Raw genomic sequence first — 16,407 nt, forward strand, 5'->3', positions numbered from 1 at the left:
ACTGTGATGGAAGGCAATAAAGTTCAGTCATCTTCCTCCTTTGTTCACCCGCGGTGGTCGGGACCTTTGAAACCTCCGCAGTTCGCCGCTGCCGATGGCCCTCTCGTCCGGCGTTGGGACGGATTGGAACACTCTGTGGCATGGAGCTCCCGAGTCGGCAACTTCTTACCGGAGACTGCGGGCTTCGCGGTGTTAAAGTCCACAGGCCCCCGCGGTCGGAGCTCTTCTTCTGGCGACCCTCGGCAGAGGATCCCCGGCTCCACGATGGCAAGTCATCGCCGCGCCCACGGCTTGAAGCTCCGGGCCGATCTCCAGGAAAGGCCGCACCAATCCAGGTTGTTAGGCCACAAAGGGGGGGGTAGAAAAATCGCGACACGGAGAAAAATCGCATCTCCATCGTGGTAACTGACTGAAAAAAAGTTCCCCCCATTCCCCCCCCCCCCCCCCCCCCCCCCCACATAAACTAACCAAGAAACATTGAAACAAACTTTTAGAACATTCTTAAAATACCAAAAACAGTAGAAAGGACACACAGACTGTTGGCGAGGCCGCCACTTATTCTGTAAATTTTAACGCGGTCCCTTGAAGGGCCGAATGGCCTAATTCTGCTCCTATCACGTGATCTTATTACCTCACGGTGGCGCCACCTGGTGTTAAAGGCATAGTTCAATAATATTAAATAAGCTTGTTTAAAATTAAAAAAAAATTTAATGTAATTTTATGGATGGTTCAAAATGTTACCCTTGCCCGAGTCGTAAACTCGAGCTTCAGGATCATACGTTTGTGGGTTTGAATTTCTCCCCAGAAGTTAGAGCAAACCATCCAGGCTACAGCAAGGCTGTACTGACAAACTAAGCAGATACAGGGATAGACACAAGCAGGACAGGCAGCATCTCTGGAGAGAAGGGATGGGTGACGTTAAGGGTCGAGACCCTTCCTCAGATACCAGGAAACTCCGACCCGATAGTCCTTTCAGGCGAGGCAATCCTTCTACTCCCCTAACCTCAACCGTGACCAAGTGCAGGCTCGGCAATCGCTTTGCTTACCGTCTAAACCTACCTGATCTCCCGGTTGCCAAACACTTTAACTTCCCCTCCCATTCCCACACATACCGTTCTGTCCTGGGCCTCCTCCACTGTCAGAGTGAGGCCCAACGCAAATTGGAGGAACAGCTTCTATTTCGCTTTAACCCAGCGGTATGATTATTGATTTCTCAAGATTCAAGAGATTCAAGATTCAAGAGAGTTTATTGTCATGTGTCCCAGATAGGACAATGAAATTCTTGCTTTGCTTCAGCACAACAGAATATAGTAGGCATTGACTACAGAACAGATCAGTGTGTCCATATACCATGATATAAATATATACACACATGAATAAATAAAACATAAAGTGCAAATAAACAGATAATGGGCTATTAATGTTCAGAGTTTTGTTTGAGTTGAGTTTAATAGCCTGATGGCTGTGGGGAAGTAGCTATTCCTGAACCTGGACGTTGCAGTCTTCAGGCTCCTGTACCTTCTACCTGAAGGTAGCGGGGAGATGAGTGTGGCCAGGATCTTGATGATGCTGCCAGCCTTTTTGAGGCAGTGACTGCGATAGATCCCCTCGATGGAAGGGAGGTCAGAGCCGATGATGGACTGGGCAGTGTTTACTACTTTTTGTAGTGTTTTCTGCTCCTGGGCGCTCAAGTTGCCGAACCAAGCCATGCTCTCTACTGTGCACCTGTAGAAGTTAGAGAGAGTCTTCCTTGACAAACCGACTCTCCGTAATCTTCTCAGGAGGTAGAGGCGCTGTTGTGCTTTCTTTAAAATTGCATCAGTGTCCTCGGACCAGGAAAGATCTTCAGAGATGTGCACGCCCAGGAATTTGAAGCTCTTGACTCTTTCCACCATAGACCCATTGATATAAACAGGACTGTGGGTCCCCATCCTACCTCTTCCAAAGTCCACAATCAGTTCCTTGGTTTTGCTGGTGTTGAGGGCCAGGTTATTGTGCTGGCACCATATGGACAGTTGCTCGATCTCTCTTCTGTACTCTGACTCATCCCCATCAGTGATTCATCCCACAACAGTGGTGTCGTCAGCGAACTTGATGATGGAGTTCACACTATGTCCAGCTACACAGTCATGAGTATAGAGTGAGTACAGCAGGAGGCTCAGCACGAAGCCTTGAGGTGCTCCATGGCTGATTGTTATCGAGGCTGAAATCTTTCCACCAATTCGAACAGTCTGTAGTCTGTGAATGAGGAAGTCGAGGATCCAATTGCAGAGGGATGCGCAGAGACCCAGTTCTGCGAGTTTGGTAACCAGCTTGGAGGGGATGATGGTATTAAATGCTGAGCTGTAATCAATGAATAACAGCCTGACATATGAGTTCTTGTTGTCCAAGTGGCCCAGAGCGGAGTGGAGAGCCAGTTAGATCGCATCCACCGTTGATCTGTTGTGGCAGTAAGCGAACTGCAGTGGGTCCAGGTTTTTGTCGAGGTAGGAGTTGATTTGCTCCATGATCAACCTCTCAAAGCACTTCATCACCAGAGGCGTTAGTGCCACTGGTCGATAGTCATTGAGGCACGTCACTTTACTCTTCTTGGGCACTGGTATAATTGATGCCCATTTTAAGCAGGTGGGGACCTCAGACCTCAGAAGTGAGAAGTTGAAAATGTCCGTAAAAACTCCAGCCAGTTGGTCCGCACAGGTTTTTAGAACATGACCAGGTATACCATCAGGTCCAGGCGCTTTCCGAGGGTTCACTCCTCTGAAGGATTTTCTGACGTCGGCCTCTGTGACTGAGACTGAAATACCATCACAGCGAATGGGGGCTCGTGTAGACACATCAGTGTTCTCCCTATCAAAGCGTGCGTAAAACGCATTGAGCTCGTCGGGGAGTGACGTTTCGCCGACATTCGAGCTGCCTCCTGATTTCACCTTGTCGGAGGTGATTGCATTCAGGCCCCGCCACAGCTGTCGAACATCTGTCTCATCCTCCAGTTTGGAGCAGGTCCCTTTTGGCCTTTTTGATGGCGTTACCAAGGTCCAATCTGGACTTCCTGTAGACCACTGTATCATCAGACATGAATGGTCTTCAGGAGAGTGCGGATCTCATAGTTCATGATGTTCAAAGTTCACGAACCTCAAGTAACCCTTGTTTTCCCTCTCTCCATCCCACCCCCATCCTAGTTTTCCGACTAGTTTCACTGACCTGATTCATTTCAATCAATTAATAACAATAGATAGACAACAATGCTGGTGAAACTCAGCGGGTGCAGCAGCATCTATGGAGCGAAGGAAATAGGCAACGTTTCGGGCCGAAACCCTTCTTCAGACTGATGGGGGGGGGGGGTGGGGGGGGGGCAGGGAGAAGAAAGGAAAAAGGAGGAGGAGGAGGAGCCCGAGGGCTGAGGAAGGGGAGGAGACAGCAAGGGCTAACAAAATTGGGAGAATTCAATGTTCATGCCCGCAGGATGCAGACTCCCCAAGCGGAATATGAGGTGCTGTTCCTCCAATTTCCGGTGTTGCTCACTCTGGCCATGGAGGAGACCCAGGACAGAGAGGTCGGAAGAGGAATGGAAGGAGGAGTTGAAGTGCTGAGCCACCGGGAGGTCAGGTAGGTTCTTGCGGACCGAGCGGAGGTGTTCGGCGAAACGATCGCCCAACCTCCGCATAGTCTCACCGATGTAGGGGACCGAGAGGGGATCTTATTGAAACATATAAGATTATTAAGGATTTGGACACGCTAGAGGCAGGAAACATGTTCCTGATGTTGCGGGAGTCCAGAGCCAGGGGCCACAGTTTGTCTATTGTCTAAGCATGTTTGCCAACCCCTCCATGCAGTTAATACTCGCTAATCCAGGCAGCATTCTGGTAAATCTCTTCTGAATCCTCCACAGACCCTCCACATCCTTCCTGCAATGGGTCGACCAGAACTGCACACAATATGTGGATGCCAATGTTTGTATTTGATATGCCTGTGAAATGTTTTGGGATTTTTTTGCTCGTGTTTCATTAGTGGGAGTGCTGTGATTAGATTCATAGATATACCGTGTGGAAAGGGCCATTCAATCCAACATGCATACCGACTCAGGTGCCGATCTGAGTTTGGCTCGCACCCATCTACACCCTCCCATCCATGTACCTGTCCAAATGGCTTTCAGATACTATAATTGGATCTGCCTCTCCCACCTCCTTGGCAGCTCCGTCCATATACCCATTACCAAAGGGAATTCCACCAGAGAGCCCTTTGAATTTCATGCAGAGAATTAGCAAGCATTCATCATCATCATCGGAACGAGTGTGACAGTCCTCTCATGGAGGACGCCTGTGCGTGACTTTGTTTAACGTGGGGAGACTGGTGCACAGACAGCCACCCCACGGTCCTTGACAGATCTGGGTCAGGATCCAGTGGCATGGAGTCCAAGACGACCGGAGACCCTTTTCTGCTGCAGCCTTCATCCGCCTTCCCAGCCGTTGTGACGCTCCACTAAGGTCAGCCATCGTTCCACCGTTGAGGTCTTGGTTGGATTGCTCTTTGACAGAGATCTCCCCCTCGACCTTACCGCCATGGGTGGCCCTACCAGGAGCATAGCTCCAGACGGCATCGCTCTCAGTATCTCAGGTCCACACAAGCTTCTCCACCACGAACGACAAGCATTAAGTGATCCGTGTACAGAGACAAGTTGGGCTGAAGGGATGAGGAGGAGCGGTCACGAGGACAGCAATGAGCTGGCTCAAAGGCACACGGGCAATGATGGATACGTGCTTAGAGGGGGCTGAGACACAAACTGACAGGAGCTTTGGAGGAGCTGATGCACTAAGCTGTTGAAGATAGCCTGGGGAAAAAAGAATCATAGAGGTGGGACAGTGAGAGATACATGTGCAGTTATGCCCCTGTCCCACTTAGGAAACCTGAACGGAAACCTCTGGAGACTTTGCGCCCCACCCAAGGTTTCCGTGCGGTTCCCGGAGGTTTTTGTCAGTCTCCCTACCTGCTTCCACTACCGGCAACCTCCGGGAACCGCACGGAAACCTTGGGTGGGGCGCAAAGTCTCCAGAGGTTTCCGTTCAGGTTTCCTAAGTGGGACAGTGGCATTAGAAAATTAGCCTGGAGATAGACTCCAGCAGAGGGGGCCCAGCGATAAAGTTGCTGCCTTTCAGCAGTGGAGACCCGGGTACAACCTTGACTATGGGTGCTGTCTGTACAGAGTTTCTACCTTCTCCCTAGACCGCGTGGGCTTTCTCCTGGTGCACCGGTTTCCTCCCATATTCCAAAAACGTGCAGGTCTGTAGGTTAATCGGCTTTGTTAAAAATTATAAATTATCCCCAGTGCGTAGGATAGTGTCAGTGTACGGGGTGATCGCTGGCCAGCACGGACTTGATGGGCCGAAGGACCTGTTTCCACACTTTATCTCTGAAGTCTAAAGGCAGAACGCACATGGGGAGTTCTAAAGGCACCAGTATAGGTGTGCTGTTGTGATAAGAGCAGCACGGTGGCACAGCAGTAGAGCTACTGCCTTAAGTAGTGGGCCTGTCCCACCTACGCGGCTTTTTCGGCGACTGCCGGCACCCGTCATAGGTCGTTACAGGTCGCCGAAAATGTTCAACTTGTTGAAAATCCAGAACAAGGTGCAACTCTTTGGGCGACTACTCACGACCATCCAGGCTTCACCCATGTCGCCTGTACGGTCGTGAGTCGTCTCCTCAGTTGCCCAAAGAGTCGTAGCGTCTTTCCGGTCGCCGCTGAATTTTCAACTTGTTGGAAATTTTCGGCGACCTATGACGGGTGCCGGCAGTTGCCGAAAAAGTCGCGTAAGTGGGACAGGCCCCACTACAGTGCCAGAGACCCACGTTTGGTCTCTACATACAGGTTAGTAGGTTCAATAGCATCGGTGAAAATTGTAAATTGTCCCTAGTGTGTGTAGGATAATGTGAGTGTGCGGGGATTGCTGGTTGGTGCGGACTAGGTGGGATGATAGACAATAGACAATAGGTGCAGGAGTAGGCCATTCGGCCCTTCGAGCCAGCAACACTGTTCACTGTGATAATGGTTGATCATCCCCAATCAGTACCCCGTTCCTGCCTTCTCCCCATATCCCTAGACTCCGCTATCTTTAAGAGCCCTATCTAACTCTCTCTTCAAAGCATCCAGACAACCGGCCTCCACCGCCCTCTGAGGCAGAGAATTCCACAGAATCACCACTCTCTGTGAGAAAAAGTGTTTCCTCGTCTCTGTTCTGAATGGCTTACCCCTTATTCTTAAACTGTGGCCCCTGGTTCTGGACTACCCCAACATCGGGAACATGTTTCCTGCCTCTAGCGTATCCAATCCCTTAATAATCTTATATGTTTCAATGAGATTCCCTCTCATCCTTCTAAACTCCAGAATGTACAAGCCCAACTGCTCCATTCTCTCAGCATATGACAGTCCTGCCATCCCGGGAATTAACTTCATGATGGGCCTGTTTCCACACTAAACTAAACTAACAAAAGTGCTGGTTCAGTTTAATTTATTGTCACATGTACCGAGGTACATACATTTTGGGTATAGGAAAGTAGACAATAGGCAATAGACAATAGGTGCAGGAGTAGGCCATTTGGCATGGAGCCAGCACAACCATTCAATGTGATCATGGCTGATCATCCACAATCAGTACCCCGTTCCTGCCTTCTCCCCATATCCCCTGACTCCGCTATCTTTAAGAGCCCTATCTAGCTTTCTCTTGAAAGTATCCAGAGAACCGGCCTCCATTGCCCTATAAAAGATATAGTTGTACCACTTGAGATCTATCCCATGATGCTGGAGCATAAAGGAGAAGGGGTCTATATTGCAGTCACAGTTATAAGGAATGGGGCTTCAAAAGGAGTTGTGAGCGGGGAGGGAAAACAATTTTAGAGTAGAAATTAAAATTAGAGATCCTGCCGTATTTGCAGAAAGTGACAGGATCAACATTGAGCTTTGAGACGATCATGGCCAGGACGTTATGATGGGAAGAATGTGATGCAGGCAATTTGGAAATATAGTTAGCAAATTGCATATGTATGGGCTCCACCCTTCCTTGGTCATCTGTTACCAGCCCTCATTTGTTCTGGCCTTTCCCCACCTCTGGTTCCCTCCCCTCGACTATCAGTCTTTTTATTTTTATTTTTCTCCAGAGTTGCTGCCTGACCCGCTGAGTTACTCCAGCACTCTGTGAAACGTCACCTTATCCATGTTCTTCATAGATGCTGCCTGACCCGCTGAGTTACTACAGCACTCCGCGAAACGCCACCTATCCATGTTCTCCACAGATGCTGCCTGACCCGCTGAGTTACTCCAGCACTCTGTGAAACGTCACCTATCCATGTTCTCCACAGATGCTGCCTGACCCGCTGAGTTACTCCAGCACTCTGTGAAACGTCACCTATCCATGTTCTCCACAGATGCTGCCTGACCCGCTGAGTTACTCCAGAACTCCGCGAAACGCCACCTATCCATGTTCTCCACAGATGCTGCCTGACCCGCTGAGTTACTCCAGCACTCTGTGAAACGTCACCTGTCCATGTTCTCAATAGACAATAGGTGCAGGAGTAGGCCATTCGGCCCTTCCAGCCAGCACCGCCATTCAATGTGATCATGGCTGATCATCCCCAATCAGTACCCCATCCCTGCCTTCTCCCCATATCCCCTGACTCCGCTATTTTTAAGAGCCCTAACTAGCTCTCTCTTGAAAGCATCCAGCGAACCTGCCTCCACCGCCCTCTGAGGCAGAGAATTCCACAGACTCACCACTTTCTGTGAGAAAACGTCACCTATCCATGTTCTCCACAGATGCTGCCTGACCCGCTGAGTTACTCCAGCACTCTGTGCTTATCTTTAGCTACCAAATTGGTTAAGTTGAAGACAGTCTCGCGCAAGGTTAAATGCCCTATGAATTTCAACTATGCTGGAGTGCACAATGTAAGTTGTATTTCATTTTTCTGTGACGAGGCATTAAGCCAACATTTGTTATCCGCTAAAATATCGTGGCACTCTTCAAAAGGCACAGGAAGCTATCTCACCCTCCCGGTCAATATGCATTTCTCAATGAGTGTCAGATATACCAAGCAGTCCCTTCATTTCCTTCTCATTGTCATACCGTGTATATACAGTGCTAATCTACCTCACCAATGGAGTCACACCCTTCATTGTACAATACTTAGATGTTTCAGTCAGATGTGACAGGACATTTTATTCTCAAGTAGTGTCCCTACTCGAAACTAAAACGTCACCCATCCATTTTCCCCCGAGATGCTGCCTGACCGGAAGATACACACAAAAATCCGGAGTAACTCAGCGGGTCAGGCAGCAAGCATCTCTGGAGAAAAGGAACAGGTGACGTTTCGGGTCGAGATCCTTCTTCAGACTCGACCCAGAAATGTCACCTATTCCTTTTCTCAATAGACAATAGGTGCAGGAGTAGGCCATTCGGCCCTTCGAGCCAGCACCGCCATTCACTGTGATCATGGCTGATCATCCCCAATCAGTACCCCTTTCCTGCCTTCTCCCCATATCCCTTGACTACGCTATCTTTAAGAGCTCTATCCAACTCTCTCTTGAAAGCATCCAGATAATTGGTCTCCACCGCCTTCTGAGGCAGAGAATTCCACAGATTCACAACTCTCTGGGTGAAAGAGTTTTTCCTCATCTCTGTTCTAAATGGCTTAGCCCTTATTCTTAAACTGTGGCCCCTGGTTCTGTACTCCTCCAACATCGGGAACATGTTTCCTGTCTCTAGCCTGTCCAAAGCCTTAATAATCTTATATGTTTCAATGAGATCCCCTCTCATCGCCAGCTGAGTTACTCCGGCTTTTTGTGTCTACCATCGATTTAAACCAGCATCTGCAGTTCCTTCCTATACATGTTCTTTCAGTATTGTTATTTTTCCCCATAAACGAGCATCTGCAGTTCCTTACATGGCCAACTACTTTGACTGCACAGCGCTTTGGGATTCAGATGTTCTTTAGACTTTAGATATACAGTGCGGAAACAGGCCCTTCGGCCCATTGAATCTGTGCTGACCATTGATAACCCCGTCCATTAGCTTTGTCCTACACACATGGGACAATTTACAATTCACCTACAAGCCTGTTTGTCTTTGGAGTGTGGGAGAAAACCGGAGCTCCCGGAGAAAATCCACGCAGGTCTCGGGGAGAACGTACAAGCTCCGTACAGACAGCGCCCGTGGTCGGGATTGAACCCGGGTCATTGGCGCTGTAAGGCAGCAACTCTACCGCTGCACCACTGCGACACCTATACGTACATGAATACTATATATAAATGTAGATTGGATTGGATTGGATTCAATTTATTGCAATTATCTCATAAGAGACAACGAAATGCAATTTTCCTTACAGACATACAAAAATGTTAAAAAGCATAAAATACAGAAGTCCACGACACAAACAAACATCTTTTACAGATATTTTCCTTTATAATTGAATGGAAGTAATCCAAACTACAGAGAAAATAAATGTGTTGGAAGGAACTGATGATGTTGGATTAAACCGAAGATAGACACAAAAAGCTGGAGTAACTCAGCGGGTCAGACAGCATCTCTGGACGCTGCAGAAGGGTCTCGGCCAGAAATGTCACCTATTCCTTTTCTCCAGAAATGCTGTCTGCACCCCCTGAGTTACACCAGTTTTTTTGTGTCTATCTTCAGAGATATCTTCAGGGCAAGACATTGGGGCATGCAGGACATATTAATGCCTATCTCCTTGTAGTTAATCACATAGAATTAGAATTAGAATTAGAATTTCCTTTACTGTCAACCTTCCAAGAATGTTCATCATTACATTTCAATAATAAAATGACCAAGAGAGATGCTGAGAAATGTAATTCGGTTTAAGAATAAGAGGTCGGCCATTTAGGACTGAGATGAGGAATTTCTTTTCACCCAGAGTTATGAATCTGTGGAATTCTCTGCCACGGAAGGCAGTGGAGTCCAATTCATAGAAACATAGAAAATAGGTGCAGGAGGAGGCCATTCGGCCCTTCGAGCCAGCACTGCCATTCATTGTGATCGTGGCTGCTCGTCCCCAATCAATAACCCGTGCCTGCCTTCTCCCCATATCCCTTGATTCCACTAGCCCCTAGAGCTCTATCTAACTCTCTCTTAAATCCATCCAGTGACTTGGCCTCCACTGCCCTCTGTGGCAGGGAATTCCACAAATTCACAACTCTCTGGGTGAAAACGGTTTTTCTCACCTCAGTCTTAAATGGCCTCCCCTTTATTCTAAGACTGTGGCCCCTGGTTCTGGACTCGCCCAACATTGGGAACATTGTTACTGCATCTAGCTTGTCCAGTCCTTTTATAATTTTATATGTTTCTATAAGATGCCCCCTCATCCTTCTCAACTCCAGTGAATACAAGCCTAATCAAGGGATATGTGGAACGGGGTACTGATTTTGGATGATCAGCCATGATCAGATTTCATTTTCAGTCCGAACAAGGGTCTCAACTGCCGGTCCCGCTGAGTTACTCCGGCATTTTGTGTCTACCTTCGATTTAAACCAGCATCTGCAGTTCTTTCCTAAGTATTTATTTTTCTATGCTCTTGGATAATTAACCATTGTGCAATGGGATTTGTGTAACCTCATGTAGTAGAATTCACTAAATGGTGACAAGTTAGGAGCACAGTTAGAGCCGGCACGGTGGCACAGCGGTAGACTTGCTGCCTCGCAGCTCCAGAGATCCGGGTTCGATCCTGACCACGGGTGACTATCTGTACGGAGTTTGGACTTTTGCCCCCTGATCGCGTGGGTTTTCTCCAGGTGCTCCACATTCCATAGACATACATAGATACATAGAAAATAGGTGCAGGAGTAGGCCATTCGGCCCTTCGAGCCTGCACCGCCATTCAATATGATCATGGCTGATCATCCAACTCAGTATCCCGTACCTGCCTTCTCTCCATACCCCCTGATCCCTTTAGCCACAAGGGCCACATCTAACTCCCTCTTAAATATAGCCAATGAACTGGCCTCAACTACCCTCTGTGGCAGGGAGTTCCAGAGATTCACCACTCTCTGTGTGAAAAAGTTTCTTCTCATCTCGGTCCTAAAGGATTTCCCCCTTATCCTTAAGCTGTGACCCCTTGTCCTGGACTTCCCCAACATCGGGAACAATCTTCCTGCATCTAGCCTGTCCAACCCCATAAGAATTTTGTACGTTTCTATAAGATCCCCTCTCAATCTCCTAAATTCTAGCGAGTATAAGCCAAGTCTATCCAGTCTTTCTTCATATGAAAGTCCTGACATCCCAGGAATCAGTCTGGTGAACCTTCTCTGCACTCCCTCTATGGCTATAATGTCCTTCCTCAGATTTGGAGACCAAAACTGTACGCAATACTCCAGGTGTGGTCTCACCAAGACCCTGTACAACTGCAGTAGAACCTCCCTGCTCCTATACTCAAATCCTTTTGCTATGAAAGCTAACATACCATTCACTTTCTTCACTGCCTGCTGCACCTGCATGCCTACTTTCAATGACTGGTGTACCATGACACCCAGGTCTCGCTGCATCTCCCCTATTCCTAATCGGCCACCATTTAGATAATAGACGTGCAGGTTTGTCGAAGTTAATTGGCGTCGGTAAAAGTGTGCAGGATGGTGCTAGTGCACAGGTGATCGCTGTGGGGGCGGGCACGTACTCGGTGGGCCGAAGGGCCTGTTTCCATGCTGTATCTCTAAAATTCATAATTGATGAACTGTGCACTGCAAGGGCCAGGAAGCGAGCGGGCAAGATCATCTCTGACCCCTCTCACCCTGACCACAAACTCTTTGAATCACTTCCCTCTGGACTGTCAAAGCTGCCACAACCAGACGTAAAAGCAGCTTTTATCCACGAGTAGTTGCTCTACTCAACAGCCAAAAATCTGTAGCCTCCCTTTGATCTGGTATTTAGTTGGTTCACATGCTTGATCAATGGTGTTTTATCATTAATGTTTTATTATTATTAATGTTTATAGTTTTCTGAGTCATTCGTAACTGTCGCTGTATGTCATGTTGTTACTTGTGGGTGGAGCACCAAGGCAAATTCCTTGTATGTGAATACTTGGCCAATAAACTCACTTACTTACTTACTTAAATAAAACCACGTCAACCGCTTCCAGGCGAGATGACGTAGCCTGGGAACAGTCAGCAGCGACATGTCTTGGCTCGTTGACAATTTGCCAAACCGCATTGTTTCAACGTGCCCTGCCCTTCCCTTCCAGAAGTAAATCGTAGATGTAAAACGACAGGTTATCATTTCCACTCAAGCGAGTAGTTAGTTGTCTGTCATTGATGGATGACCTCACATCTCCGCCTGCCTTCGCTCCAACCATACACTGAGTCACAGAACTCATCCCGGATCTCGGGCACGTAAGCTAGTCCAGTAGTCATTCGCTGTGCTGAAGGAACGCCACATCATCTGGTGCGGCAGTTCTTTCCAAGAAAAAAAATCCCGTCAGCCAGGCACTGTTCCAATAGGACGGGCAGCATCTCTGGAGCGAAGGAATGGGTGACGTTCCGGGTCGAGGCCCTTCTTCAGACTGAGCGTCGGAGGGAGAGGGAGCGGAACGATCGCCGAGCCGGCGCTAGCGGAGGTGTTCGGCAAGGTGCAGGCTCGCCGATCCTTCCACTCAACACCTCCGCTCAGTCTGCCTAAACCTACCTGATCTCCTGGTTGCTCAACACTTTAACTCCCCCTCCCATTCCCATACTGATCTTTCTGTCCTGGGCCTGTCCCACTTAGGCGACTCTTTAGGCGACTGCCAGGGACTAGTTTTAATGGAATTCGCCTACGTCAACCTACGACAGCAAAAATTGTCGCCACTGTCGCCGAAAATTTTCCCACGTGTTGAAAATTATGCGGCAGTCGCCTGTGGTCGCCCAAAAAATGTGCCAAGCCCTTAGTGTCGGGACGACAGATGGCACAATGGGCTAAGTGTTCGGCTGGCGACCGGAAGGTGGCTGGTTCGAATCCCGCTTGGAGTGCATACTGTCGTTGTGTCCTTGGGCAAGACACTTCACCCACCTTTGCCTGTGTGTGAATGTGTGTGAATGTGTGTGAGTGATTGGTGGTGGTCGGAGGGGCCGTAGGCGCAGATTGGCAGCCACGCTTCCGTCAGTCTGCCCCAGGGCAGCTGTGGCTACAGAAGTAGCTTACCACCACCGAGTGTGACTGAGGAGTGAAGTGAATAATGCGATGTAAAGCGCCTTGAGTATTAGAAAGGCGCTATATAAATCCCATCCATCATCATTAGTGGCCCAGTGCTAATTGGAGGAACAGCACCTCATATTTCCCTTGGGTAGCTTACACCCCAGCGGTATGAACATTGACTTCTCCAATTTCAAGTAACTCTTGCTTTCCCTCTCTCTCCATCCCTCCCCCATCCTAGTTCTCTGACTGTCCCTCTCATAACATTTTATCTCTATTTGCTTTGTTGTCACCTTCTCCTCGCTAACAATGTTCTATTCTACGTTTTCCTTGATCTGCATCTTATTTGATCTCTTACACTTCCTTATCTCTGCAACTCCTTCTCCCCTGACGCTCAGTCTGAAGAGGTGTCCCCACCCGAAACGTCACCCATTCCTTCTCTCCAGAGATGCTGCCTGTCCCGCGGAGTTACTCCAGCATTTTGTGTCTATCTTCGGTGTAAACCAGCATCTGCAGTTCCTTCCTGCACACTGTTCCAACAGGGACTATTTCTCTCTCTCGCTCACACACACGCTACCCAAATGCAGATTAATAGATTTTTTGCCATCTTGCCGCCTCTAAAGTGGTTCTCGCACTGAAGGGCCTGTCCCACTTACGCGACTTTTTCGGCGACTGCCGGCACCCGTCATAGGTGGTTGCAGGTCGCCGGAAATTTCCAACATGTTGAAAATCAGAAAGACGCTACGACTCTTTGGGCGACTGAGGAGACGACTCACGACCATACAGGCGACATGTCGCGGGTGGAGCCTGTATGGTGGTGAGTAGTCGCCCAAAGAGTCCTTGTTCTGGTCGCCGCTGGATTTTCAACGACCTGCTGCGACTATGACGGGTGCCGGCAGTCGCCGAAAAAGTCGCGTAAGTGGGACAGGCCCATAACACAAATAGCATCTATCAGTGATTCATGTGATAGCAGCAGGATTAGGCTATTCGGGCCATCCAGTCCACTCTGCAATTCAATTATGGCTGATCTCTAGTTTCCCAAACCATTATCCGTTTCTTTTCCACTGATGCAGCCTGGCTTGCTGAGAAATTCCAGCATTTAGCAAAAAACAATTCATTTTAAGTGCGCATTTTCCACCCGGAGGTGACTTAAGCTGGCCTCAAAGAATAGTCTTGCCCATCGCAAAGCTTCACCAAATGACAAAGAAGGTGCTGGGGTGATGATTATTCTGACCTTATTGTGACCCTCAGACTATCCTTGACCGGACTTTGCTGGCTTTACCAACCATGAAACACTATTCCCTCATCATGTATCTATGTTCTGTAAGTGGCTCGATTGCAATCACGAACAGGCTTTCCGCTGACTGGTTAGCACGCAACAAAAGCTTCTCACTGTAAATGGACACGCGTGATAATAAACTAAACTAAGTCTCAGTTTGAGCAGCAAAGGGAAAGGAGAAAAGACAAGAGCGGAAAGAGTTTAGTTTAGTTTAGTTTAGAGATACAGCGTGGAAACAGGCCCTTCGGCCCACCGGGTCCGCACCGACCAGCGATCCCCGCACATTAACACTATCCTACACCCACTAGGGACAATTTTTACATTTACACCAAGCCAATTAAACTACAAACCTGTACGTCTTTGGCGTGTGGGAGGAAACCGAAGATCTCGGCCAAAACCCACGCAGGTCACGGGGAGAACGTACAAACTCCGTACAGACAACACCCGTAGTCGGGATCGAACCTGGGTCTCCGGCGCTGCATTCGCCGTCAGGCAGCAACTCTACTGCTGCGCTGTCGTGAATAGTTTTAATTGCTGAGAACAGAAATTTATGTTACCCCTGCCTAGGGCCTTGGTTCTTAGTGATTTATGCTTCCACAGTCAAAAACAGTCCTCAGTATCTTGAGGCAATGGTTTAAATTATCTTCTCTGTGCAACGTGAGGTAAATTACAATGGGGAAAATAATCCAAACTCAGCTCAGGCAAGTTCACTGTTCCTCGGTACACGTGATAATAAACTAAACCTGTCCTATCCATGTACCTGTCTGTTGATCATTTCCCGTGGATTGTCACCTTGTCGTGGTGGAGAAGCTTGTGTGGACCTGAGATCCTGAGAGCGATGCCATCTGGAGCTATGCTCCTGGTAGGGCCACCCATGGCGGTAAGGTCGAGGGGGAGGTCCCTGACAAACAGCAATCCAACCAAGACCTCAACGGTGGAACAGGCGGAGGACGATGGCTGACCTTAGTGGAGCGTCACAACGGCTGGGAAGGCGGATGAAGGCTGCAGCAGAAAAGGGTCTCCGGTCGTCTTGGACGCCATGCCACTGGTTCCTGACCCAGATCTGTCAAGGACCGTGGGGTGGCTATCTGTGCACCAGTCTCCCCACGTTAAACAAAGTCACGCACAGGCGTCCTCCATGAGAGGAGAGTCATTCTCATTTCGAGTGACAGCCGGTGATGATGATGATGTACCTGTTTGTGTTCCTTAAACGTTACAATAATGGTTTGGCTAAATATTAATAAATAAACGGAGAGTAGTGGGAGCCTAGAACACGTTGCCAGAGGTGGAGATGGCGGAGGCAGATACTACAGTGACATTAAAAAGGCTTTTAGATAGGCACGTGAAAGTGCAGGGATCATCAGCGACTCTACTTCCTGAGAAGATTACGGAGATTCGGCATGTCGAAGCGGATTTCCTTAAACTTCTACAGGTGCACGGTAGAGAGCATTCTGACTGGTTGCATCGTTTGGCAACTTCAGCGTCCAGGAGCGAAAAAGACTGCAAAAAGTTGTGACCACTGCCCAGTCCATCACCGGCTCTGACCTCCCCACCGTCGAAGGGATCTATCGTAGTCACTGCTTCAAAAAAGGCAGCCAACATCATCAAGGTCCCACACCATCCTGGCCACACACTCATCTCACCACTGCCATCAGGAAGAAGGTACAGGAGCCTGAAAACTGTAACATCCAGGTTCAGGAACAGCTTCTTCCCCACAGCCATCGGGCTATTAAACACAACGAATAAGCTCTGAACTGTAAAAGACTATATTACTATTTGTTATTTGCACTATATTTCTTATTTATTGAACTTTTTCTTTTTTTCCCCGTTATATACAATGTTTACATATTCACATATTGTGTTGTGCTGCAGCAAGTAAGAATTTCATTGTCCCATCCGGGACATATGACAATAAAACACTATTGACTCTTGACATGGAACATATGCAGGCAGATGAGATCAGTATAACCA

General features: G+C 48.4%; 1 protein-coding gene across 1 annotated transcript in view; it reads right to left on the reverse strand.

Moving 5' to 3' along the window:
• The window catches only part of ccdc12 (coiled-coil domain containing 12), a 70,023-nt gene that overhangs the window by 9,271 nt on the left and 44,345 nt on the right, over positions 1 to 16,407 (reverse strand). The window lies entirely within an intron of this gene.

This window comes from Amblyraja radiata, chromosome 4, assembly GCF_010909765.2.
Source record: "Amblyraja radiata isolate CabotCenter1 chromosome 4, sAmbRad1.1.pri, whole genome shotgun sequence".
Classification (NCBI taxonomy): domain Eukaryota; kingdom Metazoa; phylum Chordata; class Chondrichthyes; order Rajiformes; family Rajidae; genus Amblyraja; species Amblyraja radiata.